This window comes from Ptychodera flava, chromosome 1 (genome assembly GCF_041260155.1).
Source record: "Ptychodera flava strain L36383 chromosome 1, AS_Pfla_20210202, whole genome shotgun sequence".
Classification (NCBI taxonomy): domain Eukaryota; kingdom Metazoa; phylum Hemichordata; class Enteropneusta; family Ptychoderidae; genus Ptychodera; species Ptychodera flava.
In genome coordinates this window covers 12827345-12840666 of record NC_091928.1, presented here as the reverse complement: position 1 = coordinate 12840666, position 13322 = coordinate 12827345, and positions in this window count along the sequence as shown.

Sequence of the window (13322 nt, the reverse complement as noted above, 5' to 3'; positions counted from 1 at the left end):
GTTTTGCCAACTTTGATCAAGCATATCCCGGTATATATCCCTCATTGGGAAAGTTCATTAAATATGCAAATTAGAAATAGGCAAAAAATGTTTCATGACTTTCAATAATTTTGTATCATAGTATCTTTAAAGTGCATGGCGAATTTTGTCAACTTTGGTCGAGTCAATTCAGATAAATTTCCCTAATTAGGAAAGTCCACTAAAGATGCAAATTTAGGAATTGGCTGAAGTGAAAATTTTTAATGACTTTCAATAATGTTATAATGACTTTCAATAATATATATATATATATATATATATATATATATATATATATGTGTGGGTGTGTGTGTGTGTATATACTATATATGTGTTAGTGTATATATATATATATATATATATTATAAGATATATATATTATATATATATATATATATATATATATATATATATAATATATATATATATATATATATATATTATATATATATATCGGGGCGTATGTGTAACCGTACTCTCTGTACTCTCTGTGCCCAAGTTCAGAGGTTGCCATAAAGCCATTATGGTGATAACCGGGAGGGCACGTTGTATACATTTTGTGTATTTCGCTTAGCAGTTAGAGCACTCTGACATTGTTGGGCAGCCTCTTGCGTAATATAAGGGGCGTTCACTGTTGGCACTATGCTTCGCTTATGGTACGTATTGCCAATGGAGCACTCTGGTGAGTCCATATTTTCAATCCTCAACAATGTGTAACCATACTCTCTGTGCCCAAGTTCAGAGGTTGCCATAAAGCCATTATGGTGATAACCGGGAGGGCACATTGTATACATTTTGTGTATATATATACATATGTATATATATATATATATATATATATATATATATATATATATATATATATATATATATATATATATATATATATATATATATATATATATATAATATATATATATTATATATATATATATGTATATATATATATATATATATATATATATATATATATATATATATATATATATATATAATATATATATATATATATATCTGTTGTAATATTGAAAAAAGTAACTTAACTTTTATAACTTGGGGAGCTTTCAATAATTACAGGGAGAGTTGGGCCGGGGGATTCCGCGCACACCACTATTCATGGTGTCTATGATGAAATGATATGAATAGTTTTTTCCGATACAAAAATAGGTAAATCTTTGCATTTGTGTACTCTTGATTATTGATATTAATTTTCTTGATTAGACTAGAGTGGTTATACAAGTCTATGGTTGTGCAACAAATTTGATTTTGGAATTTAACTGAAATGTCGATTCACTATGCATTGCGGTCTATGATGAAACTATGATTTTTTTTAGCGGTCTATAATGTGCATGTATTTTGTTGGTGATTTGCTATTCAGGAAATATCTGATAATCAAAGTTTTGGCCATAAAATCAGCTTCTGTCAAAAGTGACCCTCCCCCAAGATAGGTTCATAAAACGTGACCCTCCCCCTTGAATTGTTTTCTAAAAAGTGACCCTCCCCCCAATTCCTCCAGCCTACCCTCCTGTAATTACTGAAGGCTCCCTTATTTATATTTGTAAAGTTTGTCAAACCTTCTGACTACCGTTATTTAATCAGTCTGAAGATCCTTTTTATCAGCTTCTATAGTTTTTGATATTTTTATTTTGGTGTTATGCGTACTAATTAGACTTGTTCACCAACAAGTAAAACTTTCCATTTCAAATTTGATGGATACCTTGAGGGCGCCACTCACGCAGTACAGCTGTATACAGCTGTAGCATGGAAGTATAATACTTCCATGGCCGTAGCAATCGATCTTGCCAGTATAACTTTCTCCCACCCTCAATCACATTAATATTTGCTCAACTAATCTAGAGACACACACACAGAATGTCTTTCAAATATGAATCACGAAGAAAGATACTTTGAAAATTAATTGCATGAGGCAGTAAGAATAAGTAGTTAGTATCGCTGCTCAAGTGCAATCACTGGACGCCATATTTGCTCTGGCTCATTCCAAATTCTGGTACAGGTGTCAAAGTCCTCACTGTGTTAGGCCTTTTTTAAATGACATTTTAAATTCAACCCTAGATTATCAAGCTTACGGTATTAGTACGTGCCTCTATCTTCACCTACAAACTAATGTTTATCACTAACAAAATTAAGCATCTCCCTACTGATTAAATACAACTTTCCTTTACTGATATATACCTTCAACAAAATGGTACAACTCAAAACAAGGCTTGAATCTCATCAGAATATAAGTACATCAGCCAATCGGAAAACTGGACATAGGCCAATGGGAAAACTGAAAATCAGCCAATCGGAAAACTGGACATAGGCCAATGGGAAAACTGAAAATCAGCCAATCGGAAAACGTCAAGCCAACTACAACATATTTCAAAATAGCCATGCATTCAGTTCAATTTTTAACGTACTATTTCAATTGTTAGCACAGATATTGTTTTAGCATAAGACATTGGCCTTTTCTGGAAAATTCATATTTATATAGGGATGCTGGCCTGGGTGGAAGTTATCAAGTTAGGGCCCAGAGTTGACATTTATCTTGCCAAGGCATATCTTTATGGCTCTGTGAATGCAATTGTTTTATTCCATTGGAGCAGATTTGAGTCTTGTGGCTGGAATAAGATTTAAAGAAGACACAATTTTAGAGTGACATTGCCTCAGCGGTATAGTGTAATGTTGTTAGAAGTGCATTAGAAAGTGTATTGTGTCTGCACTAATTGATGTTTTTATTTGTTTTTGTGTCTTGGTCTGAAAGTTGCTGTTTAATGAAAGTGTCCTTACTGCAAATTATATGTAATTGATTAAAATATGACTGGCCTTCATTTTCAAAAGAATTAAAATTAAATAGAAGAACATATTGGAGTGACAGTCTTATAGTGGTATTGTTATAGCATAAGACATTGGCCTTTTCTGGAAAATTCATATTTATATAGGGATGCTGGCCTGGGTGGAAGTTATCAAGTTAGGGCCCAGAGTTGACATTTATCTTGCCAAGGCATATCTTTATGGCTCTGTGAATGCAATTGTTTTATTCCATTGGAGCAGATTTGAGTCTTGTGGCTGGAATAAGATTTAAAGAAGACACAATTTTAGAGTGACATTGCCTCAGCGGTATAGTGTAATGTTGTTAGACTGTGCATTAGAAAGTGTATTGTGTCTGCACTAATTGATGTTTTTATTTGTTTTTGTGTCTTGGTCTGAAAGTTGCTGTTTAATGAAAGTGTCCTTACTGCAAATTATATGTAATTGATTAAAATATGACTGGCCTTCATTTTCAAAAGAATTAAAATTAAATAGAAGAACATATTGGAGTGACAGTCTTATAGTGGTATTGTTATAGCATAAGACATTGGCCTTTTCTGGAAAATTCATATTTATATAGGGATGCTGGCCTGGGTGGAAGTTATCAAGTTAGGGCCCAGAGTTGACATTTATCTTGCCAAGGCATATCTTTATGGCTCTGTGAATGCAATTGTTTTATTCCATTGGAGCAGATTTGAGTCTTGTGGCTGGAATAAGATTTAAAGAAGACACAATTTTAGAGTGACATTGCCTCAGCGGTATAGTGTAATGTTGTTAGAAGTGCATTAGAAAGTGTATTGTGTCTGCACTAATTGATGTTTTTATTTGTTTTTGTGTCTTGGTCTGAAAGTTGCTGTTTAATGAAAGTGTCCTTACTGCAAATTATATGTAATTGATTAAAATATGACTGGCCTTCATTTTCAAAAGAATTAAAATTAAATAGAAGAACATATTGGAGTGACAGTCTTATAGTGGTATTGTTATAGCATAAGACATTGGCCTTTTCTGGAAAATTCATATTTATATAGGGATGCTGGCCTGGGTGGAAGTTATCAAGTTAGGGCCCAGAGTTGACATTTATCTTGCCAAGGCATATCTTTATGGCTCTGTGAATGCAATTGTTTTATTCCATTGGAGCAGATTTGAGTCTTGTGGCTGGAATAAGATTTAAAGAAGACACAATTTTAGAGTGACATTGCCTCAGCGGTATAGTGTAATGTTGTTAGACGTGCATTAGAAAGTGTATTGTGTCTGCACTAATTGATGTTTTTATTTGTTTTTGTGTCTTGGTCTGAAAGTTGCTGTTTAATGAAAGTGTCCTTACTGCAAATTATATGTAATTGATTAAAATATGACTGGCCTTCATTTTCAAAAGAATTAAAATTAAATAGAAGAACATATTGGAGTGACAGTCTTATAGTGGTATTGTTATGTTATATCTGTTGTAATATTGAAAAAAGTAACTTAACTTTTATAACTTGGGGAGCTTTCAATAATTACAGGGAGAGTTGGGCCGGGGGAATTCCGCGCACACCACTATTCATGGTGTCTATGATGAAATGATATGAATAGTTTTTTCCAATACAAAAATAGGTAAATCTTTGCATTTGTGTACTCTTGATTATTGATATTAATTTTCTTGATTAGACTAGAGTGGTTATACAAGTCTATGGTTGTGCAACAAATTTGATTTTGGAATTTAACTGAAATGTCGATTCACTATGCATTGCGGTCTATGATGAAACTATGATTTTTTTAGCGGTCTATAATGTGCATGTATTTTGTTGGTGATTTGCTATTCAGGAAATATCTGATAATCAAAGTTTTGGCCATAAAATCAGCTTCTGTCAAAAGTGACCCTCCCCCAAGATAGGTTCATAAAACGTGACCCTCCCCCTTGAATTGTTTTCTAAAAAGTGACCCTCCCCCCAATTCCTCCAGCCTACCCCCTGTTATTACTGAAGGCTCCCTTATTTATATTTGTAAAGTTTGTCAAACCTTCTGACTACCGTTATTTAATCAGTCTGAAGATCCTTTTTATCAGCTTCTATAGTTTTTGATATTTTTATTTTGGTGTTATGCGTACTAATTAGACTTGTTCACCACAAGTAAAACTTTCCATTTCAAAATTGATGGATACCTTGAGGGCGCCACTCACGCAGTACAGCTGTATACAGCTGTAGCATGGAAGTATAATACTTCCATGGCAGTAGCAATCGATCTTGCCAGTATAACTTTCTCCCACCCTCAATCACATTAATATTTGCTCAACTAATCTAGAGACACACACACAGAATGTCTTTCAAATATGAATCACGAAGAAAGATACTTTGAAATTCATTGCATGAGGCAGTAAGAATAAGTAGTTAGTATCGCTGCTCAAGTGCAATCACTGGACGCCATATTTGCTCTGGCTCATTCCAAATTCTGGTACAGGTGTCAAAGTCCTCACTGTGTTAGGCCTTTTTTAAATGACATTTTAAATTCAACCCTAGATTATCAAGCTTACGGTATTAGTACGTGCCTCTATCTTCACCTACAAACTAATGTTTATCACTAACAAAATTAAGCATCTCCCTACTGATTAAATACAACTTTCCTTTACTGATATATACCTTCAACAAAATGGTACAACTCAAAACAAGGCTTGAATCTCATCAGAATATAAGTACATCAGCCAATCGGAAAACTGGACATAGGCCAATGGGAAAACTGAAAATCAGCCAATCGGAAAACTGGACATAGGCCAAGGGAAAACTGAAAATCAGCCAATCGGAAAACTGGACATAAGCCAGTGAAAACGTCAAGCCGAATTACACATATTTCAAAATAGCCATGCATTCAGTTCAATTTTTAACGTACTATTCAATTGTTAGCACAGATATATATATATATATATATAATATATATATATATATATATATATATATATAACAAAATCTTAGAATTTGGATGGTCTCAACAAAACACAACTTATGGTTCTTATATATATATGGATATCCCTAATTACTAAAGTTCATTAATTATGCAAATAAGTTATTAATTTTCACGTCACCGCTTTATACCTTTTATGGCTGATATATCTTGATGTGATCAACATATGTATCAAATCTTATGAAATTGTTTGCAGTCGTTCTCAATGTATATCATTTTTTTTCGAAAATCATGAATTAGTCAAATGAGCAAAAAGTAAGCAAACTACACCCACCAAAATCTAATCAGTTTTTGTCATTTGCAAACTTTGTCTATGTACCAGATTTGATTCTGATCTAATGAGCAGTTTTTGAGATATCGGGCGCACAGACAGACGGACAAATAGACAGACGGATACGCAGACAGACAGACAGACACACAGAGAGACAGACATCGCTGCGACAAAAAATTAATGTTATGAACGTACGTTTTTTTGTGGTTGTTGTGGCTTGCATATTAATAAAGTTATGAACTATCATTTTTTCATGAAACCTTTTGCAGATGACAATCTCAGAATATTTTGATGATGCTGTGAGTGAAATATCAATTATCTGCTCATTTGCATATTTAATGAACTTTTGTAAATAGTGATATAACTCCAAATTCCTACACAGAATTTGATGATACCTGCTACAGATATTGATCTGATAGATATGTAAGTGTACTGAGAAGCATTGGGCAGTGTGAAGTTAATAAATGGCTGATTTGCATATTTAATGAAGTTTTGTAATTAAACAAATAACTCCAAAATAACTGCACCAAATTTGATGAAATCTGCTGCAGGTACTGATCCGACAGATATCTGACTGTGTTGTGAAGCGTTTAGTAGTGTGAAGTTAATTGAGGATTCATTTCTGTGTATACTGAACTTTGTAATTAGTGATATAACTCTGAAATTATGACACCAAATATAGTGAAACCTGCGACAGATATTGATCAAATTAATATCTAATTGTCGCTTGGAAGCATTGTGTCAAGTCAATAATAGCTCACTTGCATATTTAAGGAACTTAGTGCTAATACTCTGAAAATACAGCAGTAAATTCGATGAAACGTGCTACAAATGTTGATCTGCTAGATATCTAATTGTCCCATGAAGAATTGAGCAGGCTAGTGTCAAGTTAATAAACAGCTCATTTCTATATTAAATGAAGTTTTGTGGTTAGTGATTTAACTCCGAGAGTACTGTGCGAAAGTTGAGGAAACCTGCTACATATAATGATCTGACTGATATCTGATTGTTCTGTGAAGCGTACAACTATTCATGAACCTGTTGTACGTGAGCACATTCACTTCACATCTGGTTTGCACTAGGGGCTTCAAGTGACGAAAACTCTCATCTTCGACGACAAAGACACACAAGTTAATATAATATGATAGCAATGACTCTCGCCGTAGTCGGGTATATATACTCAATTTGGTACAATTCGCTTAATGTAGCATTCGCCTATATCGGCTCGTGCGCTATGTCGCGCATTTCACCAATCTATCCTGTAAAGCAGCTGCGGCGGGCGTTATTACGTAAATAAAGACCCCCTTAATGCGAGGCCATCCGTGTACCACACTTGTGCAATTTATATTTAAAGCCAGTTGCATAATTCGTATATAATATTATTTGCGGTAACTGCCTGGGTATTAATGAGACGGATTATTGACATCAGGTGACCCTCGTTTCAAATTAATCGCACTCGATTTTCCGGCTGTGATAAGCAAACATAATCATTCAAAAAAATCACCCAGGTAGCGAAATGCTTGCAAACTTTATCCGTTTTTGGTATCTATTGTGCTATGTGCATTAAAAATAAACCAGGACGATTGTGTTTAGGTAGAACGCATTTCAAAATCGAAAGAATTATCTTAATGCTCAAACTTTACTGAACAATTTTTCCTTTCAACACCAAGAATGAAATTCGGGGTCTTCGTCTAAATTTTGGTTACTGTGTTACCAACTTTAAAAACATTTGCATCCATTAAAGAATTATGTATGAACAAAGTCCAGTGTGTATATGTTATCTCTACTATTCAATACTACGAGCTATGTAGACAATAAGTAGCGTCATATCTAGAATAACTGTGAAAATACGGTTTTGATATTTATGACACATGCATTTAAAATAACCCAAAAAAATGTTCACGTGCCTTATGTTCACACCTGAATAAAGTTGAACGTACAATTTTTATATTTTTGCCTCTGATACCAATGGAAGACCGGTCACGACATGTGACATACGACCTGCGTGCAATCCGCCTCGGTCATGTCTTGTCGTCACTTAATTAACGGTGATAAAATTCAACAGGCAGCGTTATCCTTCGCTAACGTAAGGTAACTGTTCATCGAGAAACATTTGTATCCATGAAGGAATTATGAATGAACAAAGTCCAGTGTGTATGTGTTATCTGTACTATACAATAATAAGAGCTATGTAGACAACGAGGAGCGTCAAATCTGATTTATCTATGATGATACGGTTACGTGCATTTAAGATAACAAAGAAAATACTTCTGCACGCCAGTGTTCAAACCTGAATGAAGTTGAACGTACACTTTTTTAACTTTTGCCTCTGATACTAATGGAAGCCCGGTCATGACATGCGACCTGCATGCAACCCGCCTCTGCCATGTTTTTCCGTGACCTTGGGTCGTAGTACCCTCGTTCAAACATCTAGTGTTTGAACCGTGTCGAATCGATTTATATGTTAGGTTTCCTGACTTCAATTCGTTTATCTCTGCGTGGCAGGGCTGTGTGTTACCGGCTATAGGCCTACCACCACAGCCCTGCTGACTGCCATATTAAGCAAAATCGCTGGTTTCGCCTCCGATTGAGAGCGCATAGTTTCTCCGCCGAAAACAGCTGATTGTTAGTCCAAAATCGTGATCAATCTTCGCTTTCGAGCATGCTCAACTTGTCTAGATACACCGTGTGCTAAAGTACGCTTTTGAACTTACCGCTTTTCTCTCTGTATGCGAGAAGACCGTCCCTATCAGCCGCCATTGCGAATTTCGTTCTTTCCATTGAACATTCATGTGAGGTCCCCTCGCATTGATAGAGAAAAATGAGCGTTGCATAAATAGTAGAGCACAGTTTAACACATCGTGTATCCAGACAGGTTGTACGTGCTCGAAACGGAGATCGATCACGAGTTTTGATTCCATTTTACAACTCGCATCCAGCTAATATAAGAGTCACAGGTCTTTGGTCGCCAAGTTTTGAATGTCGCAGGTGTTATGTTGCATGTCACGACCGGTCTTCCAAAGATATTGGTACAATATTTGAACTGAAAAAAGATGGGTAATTCACAAAGCTAGCGTTAGTTCAAAGATCCATGCTTCAACACAGAGGATATCATATATCCATCTGACACTGATGCAAGTGGCATTATTAAATTATTGTATTACGAAGGTCGGGTTTTCCCAGTATTTGCAATCAGAACCTTCAGGACAAACCATTGGCGAAGTGTCCCAATCGTAATGTACCAGCTTTCTTGGAAAGGTCTGGAGATATTCATTCCATTCATTAGCCGCAATAGAGTAATTCCCTCCGGCTTTTTTACCCGGATGGTGCTCGCCGGGTTCGACGTAATTTACTACCAGCGACTGTTTGTTTGGCAAAGCTATGTAGAGGATGGATAGGTCGTGGTGACAGCAGTAGTAGATAAACCATTGCGTCCAGATATTCTCATTTTTGTTGGCGGTCAGCCACCAGTGAGTCGTTATCAAGCCATCAACCAGCGGTTCCATCTTATAAAATGATTCCCTCACCCACTTTACAAAGGGTTTCCAATGTACAGGATGAGGTGAGAACGCGGGGGTTCCTACCAGCCTGTAAAGGAAGGGTTTGTAGTCATTTATAATTGGCTTACTTGGGCCTTCTTTGGAGGTGGCCCTCAATATTTGTCGGTTCAGCGAAATGCCACCTAGTCCAGGATAAGTTTTGTAGGCAGCCCAGGCTTGTTTTAACCATCTGTAGTAATAAGGCGAAACTTCACCATCGTCCTCGATAACCAATCCATATTCACTGTCCCTTTTTGGTATCCACGCGTCGAACCATGCTCTTGCCAGGCCAGCATTTTCATTTCTCTCATAAATAAGCTTCGGCCCATGTCGAAAATGGAAGGTGTTCGCGATGCGAAGAGTGTCGTCATGTGCATCTCCGTCGCGATAGTCAACCCAGATCACTAACTGTACGGTGTCGCCGTCGTATTCAGCTTCTTGCAGGGAATTCAGCAATCTTTGTAGACTTGCTGGCCGGTTCATGGTTAGGACGACGATGGACCAGTCAAGGTTTTCGTCGTATTCACCTCGGATCTCAATTTGATCCCACTGTATGACGTGGTGCACAGGTATCCATCTCGTGAGCGCTGACGGAACTTTTCTTAGCCACGTCCGGTGTGTAGCTGGAAGGTGCTGGCTCGTCTGGCTTAACAACATCATATAAAGGACATATGTACAGAGGAATCCGATTGCAAATATCAGCAAGAATCCCGTTCTTCCTTTCGTCATATTCTATAGATAGTGGAAGATGGTAATGGGTCCTGTATGTAGCTGTCGTCGATTTGAAAGACGGGTTCAAACCAGGTAATGTGGGTCGCGCAAAGCAACCTACTCATTTAACGGTAGTGGAACCATGTAACTTGTACCATGTAATAACATGACGTCTTAATCAATATTCATGACATTTAAATACCATTAATATTAATGCTATTGCATTAATATTCATTACTTTAAACCTATATTTCTGTTACACATGGTACCTTCACTTCATAACTGTAAATTAATTAGGGGTTATTACACAAAGTTTGGGCGATACCGCGTCTTATTCGAGTGATGTGTACGTATTTTGACGAAATTTGCCCTTTATCATATATGCATACTTTGGTTATGACTGTTTTCATAAGATCGTTCCGAAATACGGGACGAAATCGACCGAAATCGACCTTGCTTGCTCCTCGCTGCGACTCATGAAAAGTTGATTGCTGAGGAGTGCTGGTAACCGTATCACTATAGAAATAACGGGCGACGCGCTGACCATTAACGTTTATTTATGGGCAAGGGCGAGAGGAAAGCCAAAAATTAACGGGCGAGGCTTGCCAAGCCCTTAATTTTGGCTTTCCTCTCGCCCGCGCCCATAACTAAATGTTAATGGTCAGCGCGGAGTCTGTTATTTCCATTATATTATCAACGAAACCCAAAAACCGTCAAAATTTACGAAATTTCCCATGCGAATGACAACGGGGCCCCAGAACTGGTCAGTAAGTAGTGTGCGCGCTGTAAACATTTTGTAAATCCGGAGATTTTTACGGCTCGTCGATTGTTTCAAAATTGTTTTAAATATTTGTAAGGATCCAGAATAAAATAGTTGGGGTTAAAAAACGAATGGGGGGAGGGTTTCATCCAAGATAAAAAAGTCGGTAGGGGTAAATAAAATGGGAGAGGGTTCTTTGGTATATAGAGAAAAAATCGTCTGGGTTAATAAAAAGGGGGTACATCCAGAAAAAAATCTGGGGTATTGAAAAAACGAAGGGGGCTAACATCCAGAGAAAAAATCGCTGGGCTAAAAAGCAGGGGGGTACTCTCATAGTGGTAGATCCAAATAAAGAAAATCGTTTGTGTCATTTAAAAAACGGGGGTTTAGCGCTGGTGTAAATAAAAAATTGGTTGGTTAGATATTTGTGACGATCTAGAAAAAAGTGAAGGGTAACAGAATAGAGTTTTAAACGATGAATATCCACCAAAACAGCCCACATTATTATCGATATCAGCAATTACCGGCTGTTTAAGCCAGTAAGGACAGAACTCTTGAACAGTGACAAGCGTTTATTTTTTCATGTATAATTTGCAAACAAGGGGATTGACCAGATAGACATCAGCAATATTTTGCATGATAAGAAAGGTGTGGAAAAAATACCTCCATATTTTAAATTTCAAGAACCACCTGGCACCTGTAGTTTCTTACTCGTACACACAAACCATTGGTAGGATACTTTTTAACTACAACAATTTCTTGAAAAATTTCAACTTTCCATTAAACAACAGCAGAACTTGCAATTGCTTGTCATTCCCCTTTTGCTATTAGGCACTTGGTCACATAATAACTGGTGACCTGACCATAATTACCAACAGTAAACTTCGGCAACTCTTTCAATATGGCCCAAAATATCGAGAGCCACAAAATATTAATTGGAAATTTAATTTCAGAATTATCATGGATGCCGCCGAAAAATATGCAAGACAGTGGGCTGCACGTGAGGAAGTTGACGTGGAATGCCTCTCTGACTGGCTGAGCAAAGTCAGAGATAAATTAAAATCACGTATTTCACATATCCGTTCTCACAGTAAAGATGTAAATACTTCCTCAGTATTAGATGACCCATCTGTCAAAGCATGCCTCGATGCTTTACACGACGAATATGTTGTAGTTCCTGCAGACAAAGCTTCAAACAACATTATCTTTGTCTGTAAGAATTACTATATCAAGTGTATAATAGATGAATTAAACCTTCATTCAGATAAGAGTAATACAACCTACACTCTTTCCTCCCTCACTGATGAAAACATTTTTTCAAATCATTCATCTGTGCTCAATGAATTTGGCATTCCTTTGAAAGAGAAGGACAAAAAACTGCCTATGTTGTAGTGGATACCTAAACTGCACAAGAACCCTTACAAACAACGTTTTATTGCAGGATCAAGCAATTGCACTACCAAACATCTGTCATAATTATTGACTGTAATTTTAACAACCATCAAAAATGGTCTTTTTCGATATTGTGACAAAGTGTATGAAACAAGTGGGGTTGAATAAAATATGGATACTAAAAAATTCGAAGGAATTGTTGCTTGATTAAAAAGTCAAGAAAAACAAGTTCAGCTCAATCCGAACATTTGACCTTTCTACATTATACACAACAATTCCCCACGAATAACTTAATACAAGGCTGTCATCAAGCTTTCCTGCATAAAAATGGCAGTAGAAGGTACCAATACATTACCATCAAACATAGGTCAGGTTATTTCAGTAACAACATGGATGCCCAGCACAAATACACACATGAAGAAATTATTAAAATGCTTAATTTCTTAATCGACAACATATTTGTTAAGTTTGGCGGTATGACATTTCAACAATCTATCGGCATACCAATGGGTACAAATTGTGCACCCCTTCTTGCAGACTTATTTCTGTATTCATATGAAGCAGAGTTCCTACAATCTCTCGACAAAGCAGGGTCTAAAAAACTTGCAAGGCGTTTTAATAACACGCACAGATATATCGATGATCTCATTAGTCTAGGCAATCCAGACATATCAAATTACTTACATCATATTCACCCTGATGAGTTGGATATCAAAGAAACAACAGAGGGTAGGAACTCTGCTTCATATCTTGATCTGTTCCTACAAGTGGGTACTAATGGGCTACACACTAAGCTGTATGACAAAAGGGATGATTTCGATTTTGAAATAATAAATTATCCCCACTTGTCAAGTAATATTCCATCTGCACCTGCTTATGGTGTGTA